Source organism: Hyperolius riggenbachi, chromosome 1 (assembly GCF_040937935.1).
Source record: "Hyperolius riggenbachi isolate aHypRig1 chromosome 1, aHypRig1.pri, whole genome shotgun sequence".
NCBI lineage: Eukaryota > Metazoa > Chordata > Amphibia > Anura > Hyperoliidae > Hyperolius > Hyperolius riggenbachi.
In genome coordinates this window covers 332,438,884-332,460,556 of record NC_090646.1, presented here as the reverse complement: position 1 = coordinate 332,460,556, position 21,673 = coordinate 332,438,884, and the positions used below count along the sequence as shown (strand labels likewise).

The following is a 21,673-nucleotide window of genomic DNA, read 5'->3' as shown; positions in this document are numbered from 1 at the left end:
GGCTGAATGAATACAGGCGTGCTTGCTCAACAGGACTTGGCCAAGTGTGCATGGCATTTTCTAGGGATAATCAAATGTGTTTAGGAGCAGGAGACTTGTGAAAAGTACCTTAAATGCATGACTCATATCTACTGTAAGCTTGCACTGGGCTAGCGGACTGTTGGACTGTCGGTTCCCATTGGAAGTTTACAGAGCTGTAATGTGTTTTCTTTATATGAATAAAGCAGAATTCTGTGACTGAAAATGTTGGAAACTCTTAAAACTACAGCTGGGTTTGCTTCCCTTCATATCTGACTGCGGGGGGCTGTTGAGAGCATCCCTCTTTGAGGCCAGAAACCCACTAGGAGCTATTTCTAATCGCTAGTGATTTGAAAAAGCTCTTGCTAATGCAATGCTATGGGTAATTTTTATAAAATCACTTCACTCAAGTGGGATCACACTCACAGCATTACATTAGCAAGAGTTTTCAAATCGAAAATCACTCTTAGTGGGTTTCTGGCCTCACTGAGGATTGCTTCCCCAACATGGTTTTTTCTTTTTAAACCAAAAGAAAGTTTATTGGTCAAATTGGTCATGTAACACAACATTTGAAGAGCAAACAGGGTTATACAAATGCATATCCGAATTATTAGCACATAATAACTGTATAGAAGATGGCAGGTAATGAAAATGGAGTTTCAAAAAAAATAAAAACATTTTTTTCCCAGAGGCAAAACTTGTACAACATACAACATGCACACTAGGAAGCATAGCGTATATTAATATTCCACAATTCAGGGTATCATTAAACGTGCATGTGTATAGTAACACTGAAGTTGGAAAGTTCAGCCCAAATAAATAGTAAAGATACATATAAATGGAAGACGGCCTCAAACAGACTGTAGAGGCTAGGAAAGAAATGATGGTCATTGCACACAGGACCCCTCTTTCCACTTGTCCCATATTAGATGGAACTGTTTTTGGCGATTTCTATGTAAATATACAAGTTTTTTTGTAGGGCATATCTGCATTAAGCCTCTTACGCCAGCACGCAAACGTAGGAGCCTCTACCGCCAGCCATCTAAGAGCAATTTCTTGTCTAGCTGCAAATAGTGTTTCGTGGATAAAGGTTTTAATATTAGGTTGCATTTCTTCATCGGTTATTATACTTAACACACATAAAGCTGGGTTCATAGTTACTGGGCAGCCCATTTTGTCATGTAAGAAATTTATTATCTGCAGCCAGAATGTCTGGATTGCGGGACACTGCCATACTAGGTGAAAAAAGGTTGGGGAATGGCCCCCACATTTAGGGCATAGGGCAGAGGCTCCTGCTTTGTACTTAACAATTCTGGCGGGGGTCAGATAGGCCTGGTGCAGAATGTATACTTGAGTGGCCCTATTTTTAATACATACGGAGACCTTTTTAGGGGCCTCCAATGCGTCTTCCCAGTCTTCTGTTGATAGATCCATTCCCTCCTTTACCCATTTCTCTTTGACCGGTTCCATACGGTCTAGGGCTTTACTTAGCACCAATTCTTTGTATAAATCTCCTATAAGATGTTTAGCTGGGCCTTTTACCAAAATTTCAAGGAGTGGATGTGGGGTAATACGAACGGGGCCTTTCCCAAACCGAGCATAAAAGGCGTGGTGCAATTGAGCATATCTAAACTGCTGAATGCTAAGGGTGGGGAGGGTTTTACTGAGATTGGAGATGCTAATAAGTTTCCCTTGTTCTAGTATTTGTGATAGAAAAAGTATGCCCCTTCTTTCCCAATAGTGAGGATCAGGGACTGTGGAGAATTCGGGGAGAGCTGGGTTATGCCATAGTGGGGTACGTGGGTCGTGACTTAATGACGGGTATAGTTTACTGGCTCACTTCTAGATGCAGTGGGCTTGGGATAAAATGGTATTTGCCTTGAACGGGGAGGTGTTGATTCCCCTAAGTAAATCAAGAGCTACACTCTCTCTATTAAGGTTCAGACTGTATCCCAAAGCCTCAGGGTTATACATATCCCCTGTCATAAACCAGGGGGCTAGGTGCTGTAATTGAGCCGCAAGGTAGTAATGTTGCAGTGATGGAAGGGCAAGGCCGCCCATGTCGTTGGGATTAATAAGCAGAGAAAATTTAATTCTGGCTCTTTTATTGTTCCAGATAAATGCAATAATTAGGGTACGAAGTTTTTAAAAAAAATTGGCTGGGATGTATATAGGGGATTGGTGAAACACATATAACAGTTTGGGCAGGAGTACCATCTTAACTAGGTTAATTTTACCGACAATGGAGAGATACAGTCTGGACCACACTTTGCACTTGGCTTGTACTAATTGTATTAAGGGGAGAACTTCGGTTTGTAAATAGGTTTGCGGGGGGAGACTTATTTGAACACCTAAATATTTAAACGATTGGACCGTCCGAAGATCCTTATGGGGAAGGTTAGTGGTGGAGGGCGATTGGTCAAGATATAAAAGAACCGATTTAGATTTGTTAATCTTAAAGGGAAGGTTCAGCGACAGTTGGTAAAAAATAAAAATCCGAATCCACTTACCTGGGGCTTCCTCCAGCCCGTGGCAGGCAGGAGGTGCCCTCGGCGCCGCTCCGCAGGCTCCCGGTGGCCGACCCGACCTGGCCAGGCCGGCGGCCAGGTCGGGCCTCTTCTGCGCTCCATTGTGCGTTCCACGCCGGCGCGCTGACGTCATCGGACGTCCTTCGGGCTGTACTGCGCAGGCTCAGAACTACTGAGCCTGCGCAGTACAGCCCGGAGGACGTCCGATGACGTCAGCGCGCCGGCGTGGAACGCACAATGGAGCGCAGAAGAGGCCCGACCTGGCCGCCGGCCTGGCCAGGTCGGGTCGGCCACCGGAGACCACCGGGAGCCTGCGGAGCGGCGCCGAGGGCACCTCTTGCCTGCCACGGGCTGGAGGAAGCCCCAGGTAAGTGGATTCGGATTTTTATTTTTTACCAACTGTCCCTGAACCTTCCCTTTAAGCCCAGAGTAATAACCAGATTCCTCAATTATTGTAAGCGCACAGGTCAAGGACTCACCAGAGTCCTCAAGATAAAGAATTGTGTCGTCAGCGTAGAGCCCTATCTTTTCTTCCGTGTGAGCGGTGCGGAAGCCGTGTATTTGGGGGTGAGCTCTGATGCGGCAGGCCAGAGGCTCTACTGCAAGGGCGTATAGTAGGGGAGAGAGAGGGCACCCCTGACGCGTGCCGCGTCCCAAGTCAAAAGTTTCCAAGATCCAGCCATTTGTGCAAACTCTGGCTTTGGGGGAACTGTATAGCATGCGTACCCACTTGCAGAAGTTGTCTCCAAACCTGACAAGGACTGCGCTAAGGTAGGGCCACTCCACAGTGTCGAAAGCCTTGGCCATGTCTAAAGATGCCACTATTCTATTGCCACAATTTGTATGCTCTGCCTGAATATTAGTCCACAGGCGATGCACATTCATGGCGGTATTTTTACCAGGCATAAAGCCCGTTTGATCAGGGTGTACAAGGGATAATATTACTGAATTTAATCTAATGGCCAAGGCCTTTGCTAGAATTTTTATGTCGGTGGGAAGAAGTGAAATTGGTCTATATGAATTACAGTATAACGGGTCCTTGCCAGGCTTGGGTATAACAATTAGGGCTTCCTGCATGGAGCTTAATAGCGCATCTATCTCAAAGGCATCAACAAGAGTCTGCAGTAAAAATGGGGTAATTACTTCATCAAATTTTTTGTAGACTTGAATGGGAATACCATCCAGGCCTGGCGCTTTTTTATTAGGGAATGAGGCAATTGCTATATTTAACTCTTCTGTGGACAGGGGGGCATCTAATGCTTTACGCTGTTCTGGTGATAGCCGTGGCAGTTGTAGTTCAGAGAGGTATATTTCAGAGTCAGTCTGAGTAGCTGGGGTAGCACTGCTGTAGAGAGACTTGTAGTAATTGTAGAATACCTGATTTATTTCTGCGGTGCCAGTAACTGGTGTCCCATGGTTATCTGCAATATGGGTTATTACTGGGGGAGAGGTGTAGGATTTGGAAATTTTAGCCAGTAGAGTGCCCGCTCTCTCCCCTTGTTCATAAAAGGCCTGCTTAGTGAAAAATAGTTTGGATTTGGCAACCTCATCTATAAGCTGCTTATGGTTACACAGTGCCTTACGCCAAGCTAATAAGTGATGCGGGTCGCGAGAGGAGAAGTATGTATCCCGAAGCGTGTCAATTTGTCGGATCAAATCATGTTCATTGTTTTGTGTCGTTTTTGCAGTTTGCAACTGCCGAAATAAGCTCACCCCGCAGGAAGGCCTTAAAAGTGTTCCACACCAATAGCACATCTTCCTCATCCCTGTGTGTATGTATGAAATCACATATATGTTTGGTAATCTGATCATGTGTAGTAATGAGCTCTAGCCAAAAGGGATTGAGTTTCCAGAAGCGGTATGGGGGTTGCTGTCCCCAGGTAAATTCTATATAGATGGGTGAGTGGTCTGAAACTAATCGGGGTAGGATACCTACAGAAGTGGTTGCTTGTAATATAGCTGTAGAAGCAAAGAAGTGATCTAAGCGGGAGGAGGCTGCGAACGTGGCGGAGTGGCAGGTGTATCCACGTTGTTGTGGGTAGAAGCAGCACCATACATCTAAATAGTGGAGTTCTTTCATGAGGTTGGCAAAGTTAGTGGGTTTGTCTTGCTTAGGAGGGTAACGATCATATGCGGGATTGCACACTGCGTTAAAGTCGCCCATCCAGATTGTAAATATTCCTGGGTGTGCAAGAGTGAATTGAACGCCTTCTTTAATGACTGAGGAGTCGTATGGGGGCGGGATGTAGATATTTAAAAGTAGGATGGGGATACCTGAAATCCTACAGTGCATAAAAATGTACTTTCCCAGATAATCCTCCTTTACTGTAAGCATTTGAAATGAGAGGGATTTCTTAACAAGTAGTGACACACCGCGGGAATATTGGGAGAAGGAGGAGTGGTATAGCCAGCCTATCCAGCCACGTTTTAATGCCTGCATCCTTCCGCCTGTGAGGTGGGTTTCTTGAAGGGCAACAATATCTGGCTTATGACGACAAAGGTACGTCATAATCATCTGGCGCTTTCTAGAGTCGTTGAGACCGCGAACATTCCAACTTATAACTTTTAGTTTATTAAGTGCCATCTTTTGTCTCTGGTATGTGCTTTGCATGTTTGCCCTGGGGGAGGTACAGGCTGTAGTATTGATACCATGACCGAGTGTAGGAATTTATCAATGGAGAACACAGAAAATAAACTTTCTAACAAAAATAAAAACACCCAAACCCCTTTATCCCACTCTGACCCATCTAAACGCAGATAGGTCCTTGGTCCCAAAACCTAAAACTCAAGAACAGTCTACAAGCAGGATACAGCTGCTGCTGCAGCGCCTGCTTGGGGGGAAGCACAGAACTCACAAGTCCACCCTATGTGAGAGGGACTCCGTTCCGCCCGAAACATCAGGCGGGGGTGAGGCCCCTCTCCCAGAGGAGGGGGGGGGGGGTGAAAAGAACTAAGGTTGTTGTGAACAGGAGGTGGGTTAAGAGCACTTAAACTTACCCCACTCCTATAGGACAAGCTCCCGCCCTTTATGTCCTACATGCAGAACCTGTGTAGTTGTAGGGGATAGTAAGACCGGTTAGCACGTTGAAATATGTTGTGGAACAAATAAAATCTTGGCCCAGTCATTTCTACTGAGATAACCTTGCGGGTGTCACATATTGATGGCCCGGTATATCTTTCCCCACTGAGCGTACATGGCTCCGCGTCCGCGCTGCGGGGAGGGGAGACACCCCATCACAAGGGGAGAGGTCTCAGGAGGCCCATTGACAAAGGGGTGGCATAGCATCTCGGGGTGTAGACATTGTAAGGTGGGAACGAGGCTCAGAGCAGGTTAGCATAGTCTAGAGGGCCATGGGCTGGGCGCCTCCCACCCCCGCAGCACACGCCGACACCATCCCAGTGCAAAAGTCACCCGTTAATGGCATAGGGAGTAGCCATAAAACACATATTAAACATTCAAGTGAAAGAGAGGCCTTGCATATAATAATAACATTGCATGAGCAAAACTGCTTATCATGAAGGAGAGCATGGCCTCATACATGCGAACTGAGTTCTTGATGGACTAGCACTGCGTGATTAGCGGCCAAATCTGAAGGGGCCACGTAGTAAATGCAGAAAAGTTCCATTTCACTGTCCGGGGGCAGCAGTAAAAAGTAAGTCCAGTCTGGACGCACAGTCCGGGGCTGTCGCACCATGCTGTATATAGTGTTTAGAAAACAGGCGAAATGGTACCTGTGTTATAGCAGAGAAAGTTAGTGAGTGAATCAGTCGTGTAGTTAGGCGGGGGAGAGAACAGTCGCAGCGGGGGGAAGAGAAAAAAAAGGGAAAAAAGGGGGGAGACTAATCCCCTACATCAGTACTCACGCCAGTCACAAAGTGTTTTCCACACGGCCTGGAGAGTTACGAGAGGTAGGCCTAGAGTCCAGCCAGGTTTTCACTGCTTCTGGGGAGGTAAAAAAGTGCGTGCGGCCTCCATCGATAACTCGGAGCTTGGTTGGGTACAACATTGCATAGGAGAGACCCAGATCTCGCAGACGCTTCTTCGCATGGATAAACTGTGCCCTTTGACGTTGGGAGATCTATGGAGAAGTCCGGGTAAAAAGAAAGGTGAGCATTACTGTGGGATACTTCTCCTTTTTTGCGCGCGGCGCGCAAGATGGCGTCCCGGTCACGATAATTTAGAAGCTTCATAATAAAGGTTCTCGGCACCTGGCCTGGCGCAGGGGTTTTAGCAGACACTCTATGGGCTCTTTCTATTATGAAGGCAGAGGAGAATGTGGATCTGCCGAATAACTCTATTAGAAGTTGTTCTGCAAAGTTTTCTTGGGCGCTTCCTTCAATTTTTTCGGGTAAGCCCACAATTCGTATGTTGGAGCGCCTATTTCTATTTTCGAGGTCTTCATGGCGTTCTTTAAGCGTATGGACATCACGCTGCGTTTGCGAAGAGTCTTTTTCTAGGGGTTTTAATCGGTCTTCTATGGCGCTCACCCGCTCCTCTGTACCGGTAACTCTAGCACGGAGTGAGTGCATATCCGCTCTGAGAAGGGATACGTCCGACTTTACCTCTTCCAGCCTGGTGGTAATGTGTGTGAGAGCTTCCTGGCAGGCCGTTATGCCCTGTAGGATCTGTTTCAGGGAGGGAGCGGGAACATCATCTTCTTCCACGCCGCTGCCGTCCCTGCTGTCGCCATCTTGTGCGTCCATGCGGAATTTTTGAAGCTTGGCTACTGCCTCCGATCCTCGGCGAGCCATCCTGTAAGTAAGTCCAGAGGACGTAGGTGCATTCACCAAGGTGTAGGTAAGGTTTGTGGGGCTGCAGGGCTAGCAGGTTCTTTAGGCGGATGGGTATTGTGGGTATTAGAGCGGGAGCTCACCACTGCTGCGACCTACTCCATGGACTTCCGGCCACGCCCCCGCTTCCCCAACATTGCAAAATACACTTTCTACCCATTTTTTTCTCAGGTTGTTATAATTGGCAGTTCTGTTTCCTCTAATGCAGTCCCTAAGCCCTGTGTGCTCCAGCTTCCAGAGCATAGCCCTGCCCCTTTCAGAAGAGTGCCATGGCACTCTCTCTATCGGATAGTAGTCGGCGCACATGGGGCTTGGTGACTGCATTAGAGGCAAAAGACCTTGTAAGTGATTATAACTTTACCTGAGAAAAAGAAAAAAAAAAGATCGGTAGAACATTTATTTTACTGTATAGTATCTTTAAGGGGACAAGATCTAACGAGCAAGGCTGTGCCAGAACTTGGTGCAGATGTAGTGCGTGTTAAGTAGTATCTTGTAGAACATCTGCTTTGTAGTTTTTATGTTTTCCTTGCAACACCAATGTCTGAATTTGACTGCATCATTGCTACAAACATCTGTAGGATATCTGCTTTTAAGGCAGAAAATAGGGGTAATTAAACTGCTCAAAACTCTTTATCAGGTTGCTCAATTAAAGTAAATTTGTATTGCGTTGTACCATATTTAGAAGAATACAAGGCCTGGTTACCCCAGTGTTTACCCCATTTATTGACCTTTCTGCCCAGAGTGTAAACCTGCATTGCCTAGAAGGGAAAGTGTAAATATTTAAAATATATAAATTACCATGCTGATACTCATAAATATGCTGCTCCGTTTCCTTTGTTTCTTGATTATTGTAACCTAAGTTAGCTTGATTGCTGCAGTTCTTTAAGTTGGAAAAAGTTTTTCCACAATTATCCTCCAAGACAGGTACACTTAAGAGGTAACGGTCTCTGCCCGTTATGGAGGTACAAGCTACAGAAATTTAAAAACCCCAGCTGTGCTGCATTTTAGCATATAGCATAGCAAACTTCATAGTTTTAATTTAGATGTCCATGGTAGTTTATTTTTTTTTTAATGAACAATTATTATTGTAAACAAAGTAACATAAATGAAAAACCATGTTACTATCTGGATTTCATATCCGAGCAGTTAAGGTTCGATTTTTTTTTGGGAACAATCATATTTTTTTATAAGATCAATACCATCAAAGAAAAGATTTAATTTAACCACTTGTGATTGTATCTAAACCAGATACAATCGCAAATAGGAAAAATTTGCCACACCACTCAATCATTCCTTCATGGAAACTATTGATAATGCGATCATTCAACTGGTAAACTTACCAACTATTAAGACAAATTACAGACTTGTGTGGTAAATGCCTGAAGAATAGTGATACAGAAGCGTTTGGAAAGGAAAAATGTTCCAGCCGAACAGTCGCTGTTCACCAGCTTGCGTTAGACGTGAACAGTATGGGCCATTTGTGCCCACCCTATGCTTTTCCATAGGGCCATTTTTGACCCTTTAACCTGAAGTCAGGTGGGACACGACAGCCAGTTCAACCTGAACACCACACAGGCCACGCCCCCTTCCTATAAAAGGCACCATCCTGGCGGCCATTTTCACTCTGCCTGTAGTCCGTGTAGGGAGAGGTGCTTCTACTTGCTGTGCTACGGATACAGGGACAATGTTAGATAAGGCTGTATTGTTATATTGTGTTGTGTAGCTGCTGCTTTTGTGCCCTACTACTCATAGTGCACCAGCTAGGGACCCCCAATAGTCCTTTTGAGGACTCATCGTGGCTAGATAGGCTGTATTTATATTGTGCTGTGTAGCTGCTTCCTAGGTGCACTGTTACTTGTAGTGCACTAGCTAGGGACCCCCCAACAGTGCTTTTAAGGATTCATCCTGACCACAAAAGTAGTTTTGTGCACTGACCTTGACCCTGCTATGTGCAGTACTGATATTTTGTTATTGCATTGTGGTGTGTGTTAGTACAGTGTAGTGTGTGGCTGACTGCGTCTCTGTTCCAAACCAACTGACCGGCATATTTACCTCAAGTGGAATAGTTTCCACCCGGAACACACCAAAAAATCTATTGTTTACAGCCAGGCTCTGAGGTATAATCAAATATGTTCTAATTCAGAGGACAGAGACAGACATCTTATGTCGCTACGTAATATATTCATAGATCAGGGATATCATCCACGAATCGTTGATAATCAAATACACAGAGCTACTTTAAAATCTAGAGAGGAACTATTGAAGTACACACCAAAGACTGAAAACAGAGTCCCAATAGTGGTCACCTACAACCCAAGATTAAAGACACTGAGGAAGATATCGAAAGCCCTGCAACCGATACTTCACAAAGACAAACGCCTGAAAAAAGTTTTTCCTGATTTACCACTGCTTGCTTTCAGACAACCTCCCAATTTGAGGCAAATGATTATCAGAAGTGCATTATCTACACCAGAAACTCCAGGCACGTTACCCTGCAATAACGCAAGGTGTGAGACCTGCCCTTATATCTTGTGCACAAGCCAAATACAAATACCAAACTCACAGAACTATCATCAAATATCAGAACAATTTTCCTGTGAGTCATCCAATGTTGTATACATGATACGCTGCATGAAATGCCCCTCAAGAGGAATCTACATAAGAGAAACAGGACAAAAACTGCGCACAAGAATGAACCATCACCGCTTTAAAATTAATGATTGTAAAATGGACACACCAGTGGGCCAACACTTCTATGAACCAGGGCACAGCATGCAAGATCTCAAAGTACTTATTCTTGAGGGTAACTTCAAAAATAAACAAGCAAGAAAGATTTATGAGTACAAATTTATGAAAATGTTTAAGACATTAACGGAATGTTTAAATTGTGGAACAGGATTCATGACTCCTTATGTAACATGATTGACTTGGCTTCATGATCTTCAGAAACCTCCTAGATTTCATGTTTTCTTGCATGAGCTCACTGGCTCCAGCCTGCTGATCACCTGACATCTAACTGCTAAACAGCAAACAGCACAACTGCCATCTTCGTGTTTACCTGCATCAGTGTTTTACTACAGCTAACATCTGGAAATATGCCTGAAGAAGGGGACTAGATCCCAGAAAGCTTGCATTATTTAACTTTATCAGTTAGCCATTAAAAGGTATTAGTTTTACAAGACTTTGTTTTTTTTCTACTTTCTGTCCTGTGCAAGAGTTCAGATCCACTTTATATTTAAAAAAAATCCATAGATAGTTGCCTTAGGGACTCAGCTTTTTTTTTTAATATGTATGTCATGAGTGTATACTACTGTTATTTCAGTACATATGGTCTCATTAGGATCCAGACTCTTCCACCTCCTGATGTAAGGATCTGATTTTTTTCATTCAACAAAGTTAAAGGTATCCTTTAATACCATCCTACAAATCACTAGATATGGTCCTTTGTCATTCTAAAGTAAGCAAAAGGATGATTTGAAACAAGAATGAGATTTCAAGGAAAGAAAAATATGGACCAAAATGCTGAACACTTTTGGGAAGAGGAAATAGTATTTTTCCAAAAACAAGAGAAAAGAGGGGCTTATGGTTATATAGTTACAGTGGAGGAAATAATTATTTGACCCCTCACTGATTTTGTAAGTTTGTCCAATGACAAAGAAATGAAAAGTCTCAGAACAGTATCATTTCAATGGTAGGTTTATTTTAACAGTGGCAGATAGCACATCAAAAGGAAAATCGAAAAAATAACCTTAAATAAAAGATAGCAACTGATTTGCATTTCATTGAGTGAAATACGTTTTTGAACCCTCTAACAATAAAAGACTTAATACTTAGTGGAAAAACCCTTGTTTGCAAGCACAGAGGTCAAACGTTTCTTGTAATTGATGACCAAGTTTGCACACATTTTAGGAGGAATGTTGGTCCACTCCTCTTTGTAGATCATCTCTAAATCCCTAAGGTTTCGAGGCTGTCTCTGTGCAACTCTGAGCTTGAGCTCCCTCCATAGGTTTTCTATTGGATTAAGGTCCGGAGACTGACTAGGCCACTCCATGACCTTAATGTGCTTCTTGAGCCACTCCTTTGTTGCCTTTGCTGTATGTTTTGGGTCATTGTCATGCTGGAACACCCATCCACGACCCATTTTCAGTTTCCTGGCAGAGGGAAGGAGGTTGTCGTTCAGGATTTCACGATACATGGATCCGTCCATTTTCCCGTTAATGCGATTAAGTTGTCCTGTGCCCTTAGCAGAAAAACACTCCCAAAGCAAAATGTTTCCACCCCCATGCTTGACGGTGGGGACGGTGTTTTGTGGGTCATAGGCAGCATTTTTCTTCCTCCAAACACAGCGAGTTGAGTTAATGCCAAAGAGCTCTATTTTGGTCTCATCAGACCACAGCACCTTCTCCCAGTCACTCACAGAATCATTCAGGTGTTCATTGGCAAACTTCAGACGGGCCTGCACATGTGCCTTCTTGAGCAGGGGGACCTTGCAAGCCCTGCAGGATTATAATCCATTGCGGTGTAATGTGTTTCCAATGGTTTTCTTGGTGACTGTGGTCCCTGCTAATTTAAGGTCATTCACTAACTCCGCCCGTGTAGTTCTAGGATGCTTTTTCACCTTTCTCAGAACCATTGACACCCCACGAGGTGAGATCTTGCGTGGAGCCCCAGAGCAAGGTCGATTGATAGTCATTTTGTGCTCCTTCCATTTTCGAACAATCGCACCAACAGTTGTCACCTTCTCTCCCAGCTTCTTGGTAATGGTTTTGTAGCCCATTCCAGCCTTGTGCAGGTCTACAATTTTGTCTCTGACATCCTTGGACAGCTCTTTGGTCTTTCCCATGTTGGAGAGTTTGGAGTCTGCTTGATTGATTGATTCTGTGGACAGGTGTCTTTTATACAGGTGACTAGTTAAGACAGGTGTCCTTAATGAGGGTGACTAATTGAGTAGAAGTGTCTAACCACTCTGTGGGAGCCAGAACTCTTAATGGTTGGTAGGGGTTCAAAAACTTATTTCACTCAATGAAATGCAAATCAGTTGCTATCTTTTATTTAAGGTTATTTTTTCGATTTTCCTTTTGATGTGCTATCTGCCACTGTTAAACTAAACCTTCCATTGAAATGATACTGTTCTGAGACTTTTCATTTCTTTGTCATTGGACAAACTTACAAAATCAGTGAGGGGTCAAATAATTATTTCCTCCACTGTATATAATCATGCACAATCTTCTAAGTAAGATAAAAATGACCAGATACATAAAAATAGGGGAGCCTGATAAATGTTAACATTCTTTGGCAGCTTCTCCATTCTTCAGACCATGTTAGAGCCCTTTGGGGGCTGGGATGTTCTTCTCTGTCTTCCCAATGTAATATGTATCTATTGTGTGCTTTTGAAAAATCAAGTAATTGTAGGAATTTGTTGTTCCGTACCTGGCATTACCTGGAAATTGTAACAATAAATGGGAACCAAAGAGATCAAGTAATTTCTGTTGATCAACTGTGTACCCAACTATGACATTATCAACACTGTTGCACTATCTACTGGTTAAGAATAAAGCTACATACACACGTTCAATAAGCGCACAACTATATATAACTCTAACTCTATAACTTCAGAAACATTTCGGTGAGTCTAAATCTAAAATCCCTTTACTGACTTTTTTTTCTTAAAGCAATCAAGGATGGAAAAATTTATATACTACAGTTAATTTGCTTTTTGTCCAGATCTTCAAGTGTTAGGAATCCTACATCCAGTTCTGTCAACTGGTGACAGAGTGTGCCAGGACTATGAAACTTTCCATCGTTTACCTGCAGATTGCCTTTCACTGACTCTTATTAAAGACTTTCAGTTGCCTGTCTTGCCTGAGGGATTTTTCAAGAGCACTTTCAGCAGGATTACGAATTACCAGCTGCATACTGGGCAGCACAGTGGCGTAGTGGTTAGCGCTCTAGCCTTGCAGTGCTGGGTCCCCGGTTTGAATCCCAGCCAGGTCGACATCTGTATGTTTGTATGTTCTCCATGTGTCTGCGGGTTTCCTACGGGCACTCCGGTTTCCTCCCACATCCCAAAAACATACAGATAAGTTAATTGGCTTCCCCCTAAATTGGCCCTAGACTATCATACATACACTGCACGATACATACATTGACATATGACTATGGCAGGGACTAGATTGTGTACCCCTCTGAGGGACAGTTAATGACAATACAATATACTGTGTAATATGTCTGCGCTACATAAATACATAAAATAAATAATAAATAAATATGCTAATACATTGCTTATTTAAAGCGTAACTGTCAGGCATAAAATCAAAAATCAATTCTTTATTTTTATCTGGTAAACAAGTAATAAGGATGCTAACCAGGCAATCCAAATGTTAAAAATCACTCTTACTTTCCTTTTCCATAAAAGATCATTCCCCTATTTCCCTGGATCTTACTTGGTACATCTGCTGCACAAAGGAAGTTGCAGAGCATGCTGGGTTTGTTTCTGTTTCAATAAGTTTTATTGAAGGTTTCAAGTGGCAGTACAATAACAATCGACATTTAACCTCCCTGGCGGTAAGCCCGTGCTGAGCACGGGCTATGCCGCCGGGAGGCACCGCTCAGGCCCCGCTGGGCCGATTTGCATAATTTTTTTTTTTTTGCTGCACGCAGCTAGCACTTTGCTAGCTGCGTGCAGTGCCCGATCGCCGCCGCTACCCGCCGACGGGGGAAGCCCTCCAAGAGATCACGTTCTTTGGGGCTGGGGGGGATGCCGCTGAGCAGCGGCTATCATGTAGCGAGACCTCGTCTCGCTACATGAAGAAAGAAAAAAAAAAACGTATTTGCTGCCCCCTGGCGGATTTTGACAAACCGCCAGGAGGGTTAAACAAGTTTAAGGTAGCATACTTATACAGTTATTGATATAGGAGGTTGATGGTAGTTTTATTTAAGGCAATTATGAGTTACAGAAGGTTAATATTTAAAAGTTGAAGTTTGGAGTTTTGGAATCAGTTAGTAGCTCTTAAGGAAGCAAAAGTAAAAATGTGGATAGTTACCATCTGCTGAGGATGGGATTGGCTATAGGTGGGTGTGTCCCAGTGTGATAGAGGGGTAATAATGTAAATACCTGGCTAGTATTGTATATTTCCCACATAGGGTAATGAATAAGATTGTCTGTGTCATCTTATAGATTAAATTAGGTGGCTAAGTCTTATGTCTAAAGAGAGATCAGTTTCTTCAGTACATCATTTGTCGTTTCACTGTTGGGAGTCATTATTGTCATCCTGAAAGTTTGGGTTGTCAGGCGAGTTGTTTAATTAGTTTAGAAGTGTCAGTGTCTTGGAAATCGTACCAAGTTGCCCAGAGGAATGTGATTTTTATCCGCTTTATCTTGGGCTATTAAAATAGCTTCTTCTACTTCTTTGGTCCGCTCAACTCTCTGTTTCCACTGGAGGGTGGTTGGGATGGAGAGGGATTTCCACATAGATGGGATTAACGCTCTAGCAGCGTTAATCAAATAAGGGATAGAGGTTTTTTTATAGGCTTTTAAGTGATCTGATGAGGCATGAAGCAGAAAAATTTCTGGTAGAAATGGAAGTGATTCGCCTGATATTGTGTTTATTAGTTCATGGATTTTCTTCCAGAAGGGGAGAATTTTAGGGCAATCCCATGCTATGTGTTTTAAGTCTGCATTGTTTTGTTGGCATCTCCAGCAGCGATTGGGAGAAGGGGGGAATATTTTCTGCAGTTTAGCTGGCGTACGGTACCAAGATGTAAGGAATTTATAATTTTGTTCTTGGGCATAAGTGTTTAAAGTGGTTTTATGTGCTTTAAGGAAAAGTTGTTCCCATTGGTCATCAGTAAATTCTTTACCCAACAATTGGTGCCATTCTCTTTGGAAAGGGAGAAGTTTTGAGGTGTCTACAGGGTTAAGAAGATTATATAGCCATGACACTGTATGACGGTGTGGGCCTGGTGAGTTGCACTTTTGGTCAAAAAGGGTGTATGTTTTTTAAGGGCAGGGGCAATTTCGCTGAATCTGAGATAGTATGAAAGTTGCCTGTATTTCCAAGTGGAAATTGGGGTTGGGAGAAGTTAGAGGTTTAAGTAATTCGTAGTCCATTACTCGCATTTGGCACACAAAATCATTCAGGCGTGGAGGGTGTAGGGGGACCCATCCCCTTAAGTAGTTTTTATCTAGCCCCGGTGGAAAGTTGGGATTATTTAATATTGGAGTCATTGGGCCTGGCGAGTTGGATAGGGCATGGTATTTACAGGAGACACTAAATGCTTTAATTGTTGCCTTGATAAGAGGGTGGTGAATCCCTTTAATTTGTGGAGCTACGCCAGGGTTCCAGGGGAAAGTTTTCAGATCTGAACCTACGAAAGTTTGTTCAAGTTTCACCCAATCTTTCGTCTCTGCGTGTGCAGACCAGTCTATGATTCTGGAGAGCTGAGCGACCAAGTGGTAAGTTTTAAAATTGGGGAGGCCAATGCCTCCATCTGGTTTTAAGCGTCTTAGAATGTTCACTGCCAGGCGTGATTTTCTCTTGGCCCAGATAAATTGGTGAAGTTGTTTGTGGATCTCTTTAAAAAATGAGGAGGGTAATTGTATGGGTAGTGCCTGACTGATGTAGAGAAATTTAGGTAAGGCTGTCATCTTAGCTGCTGCCACCCTCCCAAACCAGGAAAGAGAGGTCAGACCATTCCAGTCTTCACAGTTTAGAAAGGTTCTCAGCCAATGGTGTGAAGTTTACGTTGTAGAGATTTTCCAGTTTACTTGGAAGTTTTATACCCAAATAGGTTAATGACTCTGGCTCCTATCCAAAAGGGAACAGGTCTTTACATTTGTCTAAGCTGTGAGGGTTTAAGGTTAAGTTTAGGGCGCACGATTTGGAGTAGTTAATTTTCAAATTTGAGATATGGGCGAAGATGTTAAAAGCCACCATAAGATTGCGAAGTGATGTTATGGGGTCAGTTATGAAAAATAATAAATCGTCGGCGAATGCTGCGATCTTATATTCTTTGTCATTTATTGTGACACCTTTAATGTTGTTGTTTGCTCTGACCATGTTCAGGAAGGGTTCCAGGGTCAGTACATATAGCAAGGGCGATAGTGGGCAGCCTTGCCATGTTCCATTTTTTAACTGGAAAGGCTCTGAAAGTAATCCATTGGCTAGAACTCTGGCGTTTGGATTGGAATACATTAAATGAAGCCAGGTCATCATGAAGGGACCCAGTCCCAGGTTTGATAGGACCGCAAACATGTAGTCCCACGCCACTCTATCAAAGGCCTTCTCGGCGTCCGTGGAGAGAAACATGCCCTCCACGGAGTGCCGAGAGAGCCATGCATGTACCCCAACTGCTTTGTAGGTGTTGTCTCGTGCTTCTCTTCCCAGAACAAATCCCACTTGATCAGTCCCCACTTTCTCTTGCACAGTTTCTTGCAGACACACGGCCAATATCCTTGCTAATATCTTTGTGTCTAAATTCAGCAGGAATATTGGCCCGTAGCTTTGACAGAGGGTGTGGTCTTTACCAGTTTTGGGAATAATTGTAATGTGGGCTTCTAGAAATTGGCTAGAAGGAAAATTTCCAGGTGATAAATTATTAAAGGCTTTATAAAAGCAGGAGCCAGTAAAGAGGAATAGGTTTTGTAGTATTGCGAGGTTAAGCCGTCAGGGCCAGGGCTCTTGCCTGGTTTTTGAGATTTTACTGCAGCAAGGAATTCTAGAGGTGTGATTTCCTTGTCCAGTTCCTTAGCTGTCTCTGGATCAATGGGGGAAAGGCCATAGTTTGATAAGAATTTGGCTATTTCAATATCCCGTCCTTCTGCAGTGGTATGGTTAGGATTGAGATGATAGAGTTGTGAATAGTAGGTGCAGAATGTTTTAGCTATGTCTGAGAATGAGTAGTGTAGTTTACCAGTGGTGTCTTTAATTTTTTGTATTTGACGGGAGGCTTGTTTTTTTCCGAAGGAGTCTGGCTAGTAGGGGGCCTGCTTTATTGGCATATTCACAGAATAGCTTGGATTGTAACATGAATTTCTCCCATCGTCCTCCAGGATGGCTGCTGCTGAGATATTGCTTGTCCCTCCCCAAACGGAAACACCTGTAAGAGTAATCAATTTAAAAGAACCCGCCCTTATATAAGGACTCCTCCTCCCTCACCAACTCAGTTTTTGTTTGTTTCCCATCACCTGAGGATACACCTGTAGACCTTTCTTGTTTTAAGGCATAGGTTGGCCTGGGGCGCCTATGTTGTCAGGCAGGGTTTTTTCCTGGATGGCGGTGGAAACTGTGAGTAGGATGCCCCAGTTTTAACCTGTGTGCGGTGGGGGCGGAATGTTACCTGGCTGCAGGTTGTCCAAAAGGATCGCCGCCATTACCGCCCTTCTTGCTGCGTCCATGTGTTACAGAGCAGCTAGAGATGTCAGAAGTTATGACATAGGATCTCCTGGTCCCGCAGGTGTCACTTCTGCTAGCCGCTGTTTGGCCAATGAGGACAGGAAGTGGGACGGTGTCTTCAGAAGCCAAGAGAAGCGCGAATTCCGCGCTCTCTACACATGGGACGCCAGCGACGCTGCCATGGAGCAGAAGCAGTCCTCCGCAACAGCAGCCTCTGATGCCCGACCGAGACTTTCTCTCTCGGAGGAATTGGCACAGGTACATATATGAGAAAACGATTGCTATCTATAAATACCTCTAGCAAAATGTTTTTCTGAGCAGTGACTCTTCTTTCACGGTTTTGCAAAACTTGCACAGCAACAGCCTGAGAGATAGAGATGCCAAAAGTGTAACATTAGATTACATGATAAGAAATGGAACTGCTCCTCACGTTCTCCACTATGCTGGAAAGATGGGATCACAGACAATAGGCATCCCAGCCTGTTCCAGCAGCAAAGGTGAGTGCACTGATGGTGCATTTTTTGCAGGAATATACACTCCTATGGTTGAGATTGCAGTGTGATTTCCCCTGTGTTTTACCTTTTCCCTTTCCCTCTATAACCTAGCAAGCTAAAAGTGCATGCAAAGCAGAGGGGGTATCGGATAAGGTTGGAGAAGCTAATATCTTAGAAATGTTGCTACTGCAACATTGGGCTTCCCCAGCAATATAACAAAGAATTGTCAAGCCTGCACGAAATCTGTGGTAACTAGTGGTTGACAATTTACATAAACAGCTAATGGAAACTTTCAGGGTAATAAGGAATCCCTGAGCAGTTTCAGGGAGTGATTGGTTTCCCATTTTTGATTGTTAGGTTTGCAGTAAACCTATGCTAGCTGTAGAGACTGATGATTGTTTGCAGGAATATGCACTTACATGATTGATTGTTAGTGTTTTTCCCTTGTATGGTTTATACTTTCCCTTATCCTCTGTGTCCATGCAATGTAACAGTGGGTGCAAAGCATGAGTGAAGGGGAATTGTTGCCATTGCGGCAGTATGTTTCCCCAGGGTTATAATAAGATTGGTCAAGCCTGAACTGGAGCGATGGTGATTGACAATCTATGTAAATGAGAAATAGAACTTTTCAGGAAGTGAAACTCTGGGTAGTTTCAAGGAGTACTTTTTTTTTTCAGATCTGTTTTGCATTTGCATTGGTTCGGATCTGTTTTGCATTTGCATTGGTTCGGATCTGTTTTGCATTTGCATTGGTTCAGATCTGTTTTGCATTGGCTCAGATCTGTTTTGCATTGGTTCAGAACTGTTTTGCTTTTGCATTTGTGTCAGATCTGTTTTGCTTTTGCATTTGTGTCAGATCTGTTTGCATTTCCATTGGTTCAGATATGTTTGCATTGGTCAGATCTGTTTTGCATTTGCATTGGTGTCAGATCTGGTTTGCATTTACATTGGTTCAGATCTGTTTTGCATTTGCATTGGTTCAGATCTGTTTTGCATTTGTTCAGAACTGTTTTGCATTTGCATTGGTGTCAGATCTGGTTTGCATTTGCATTGGTGTCAGATCTGGTTTGCATTTGCATTGGTGTCAGATCTGGTTTGCATTGGCATTGGTTCAGATCTGTGTTGCATTTCATTGGTTCAGATCTGTGTTGCATTTCATTGGTTCAGATCTCTTTTGCTTTTGCATTGGTTCAGATCTCTTTTGCTTTTGCATTGGTTCAGATCTCTTTTGCTTTTGCATTTGTGTCAGATCTGTTTTGCTTTTGCATTTGTGTCAGATCTGTTTGCATTTCCATTGGTTCAGATATGTTTGCATTGGTCAGATCTGTTTTGCATTGGTCAGATCTGTTTTGCATTGGTTCAGATCCGTTTTGCATTTGCATTGATTCAGATCTGTTTTGCATTTGCATTGGTTCAGATTGGGTTTGCATTTGCATTGGTTCAGACTGGATTCGCATTTGCATTGGTTCAGATTGGGTTTGCATTGGTTCAGATTGGGTTTGCATTTGCATTGGTTCAGACTGGATTCGCATTTGCATTGGTTCAGATTGGGTTTGCATTTGCATTGGTTCAGATTGGGTTTGCATTTGCATTGGTTCAGATCTGTTTTGCATTGGTGTCAGATCTGTTTTGCATTTGCATTGGTGTCAGATCTGTTTTGCATTTGCATTGGTGTCAGATCTGTTTGGCTTTTGCATTGGTGTCAGATCTGTTTGGCTTTTGCATTGGTGTCAGATCTGTTTGGCTTTTGCATTGGTGTCAGATCTGTTTGGCTTTTGCATTGGTGTCAGATCTGTTTGGCTTTTGCATTGGTGTCAGATCTGTCTTGCATTTGCATCGGTTCAGATCTGTTTAGCTTTGGATCTATTTTTCATTTGTTCTAGATCTGTTTTGCTTTGTTTTTGTTTTGTTTTTTTTTTCAAATTTGTTTGCATTTGCTTTGGTTTTAGACCTGTTTAATTTAACATTTGTATTGGTCTCAGACCTGTTTTGCTTATGCATTGGTCTCAGATCTGTTGTGCTTATGCATTGGTCTCAGATCATATGTTGTTGGCATTTGTTTCAGATCGGTTTTGCTTTGGCGTTTGGTTCAGATCGGATTTGCATTGGTTCAGATCTGTTTTACAATTGCATTGGTTCAGATCGGTTTTGCATTGGGGTTCAGATCTGTTTTGCATTTGCATTGGTTCAAATATGTTTTGCTTTTGCATTGGTATCCGATCTGTGTTGCATTTGCATTGGTTCAGATCTGTTATGCATTGGTTCAGATCTGTTTTGCATTTGCATTAGTTCAGATCTGTTTTGCTTTTGCATTGGTGTCAGATCTGTTTAGCTTTGGATCTATTTTTTCATTTGTTCTAGATCTGGTTTGTTTTTGAATTTGTTTCAGATCTGTTTTGCATTTTGCTTTGGTTCTAGACCTGTTTAGCATCTGTATTGGTTTCAGATCTGTTTTGCTTATGCGTTGGTCTCAGATCTGTTTCGCTTATGCGTTGGTCTCATCTGTTTCGCTTATGCGTTGGTCTCATCTGTTTCGCTTATGCGTTGGTCTCATCTGTTTCGCTTATGCGTTGGTCTCATCTGTTTCGCTTATGCGTTGGTCTCATCTGTTTCGCTTATGCGTTGGTCTCATCTGTTTCGCTTATGCGTGGGTCTCAGATCTGTTTCGCTTATGCGTGGGTTTTAGATCTGTTTCGCTTATGCGTGGGTCTCAGATCTGTTTCGCTTATGCGTTGGTCTCAGATCTGTTTCGCTTATGCGTTGGTCTCAGATCTGTTTCGCTTATGCGTTGGTCTCAGATCTGTTTTGCATTTTTTCAGATCTGTTTTGCTTTGGCGTTTGTCTGATATGTTTTTCATGTGTTGCAGATCTGTTTTGCCTTTGCGTTGGGTTCAGATCTGTTTTGCCTTTGCGTTGGGTTCAGATCTGTTTTGCCTTTGCGTTGGGTTCAGATCTGTTTTGCCTTTGCGTTGGGTTCAGATCTGTTTACCTTTTGATATGAAGGTGGAAGATTTCTGCTCTCTCCACCCATCGGTGTCAGGGAACAGATTGGATGAGTGATTAGTGAACTGGCTGAGCGGTCTCCTCTACACATTTCCACCATTCAACTTCACTCCCAAGGTGCTGAGAAAGATGGAGGTTGAAGGGCAACAGTGATATTCATAGGTCCCTGGTGGCTGAGAAGGGCATGGTTCCTTATCTGTTGTCTCTAGTCCTGAAAGGCCCATGGCATCTGGGAAAGACAAGACCTGTTAGTTCAGGAGTCAAATGTTCATCCTAATCTCCAGATGTAAAAGTTGATAGCCTGGGTATTGAGGAAAGAATCCTGGTAAGACTGGTTTTCTAAAGAGGTGGCATCTACTTTAGTTAACTGCAGAAAGATTTCCACAACGAGGAAATATGCAAAAATTCGGAACGCATATTCTTCCTGAAAGGAAAGGAATAATAT

The 21,673-nt window shown here is 43.3% G+C and overlaps 1 protein-coding gene across 2 annotated transcripts in view; it reads left to right on the top strand.

The window, feature by feature from the left end:
* FKBP8 (FKBP prolyl isomerase 8) overlaps nt 1-21,673 on the top strand; it is a 155,371-nt gene that overhangs the window by 75,711 nt on the left and 57,987 nt on the right. The gene's annotated exons all lie outside the window — the stretch shown is intronic.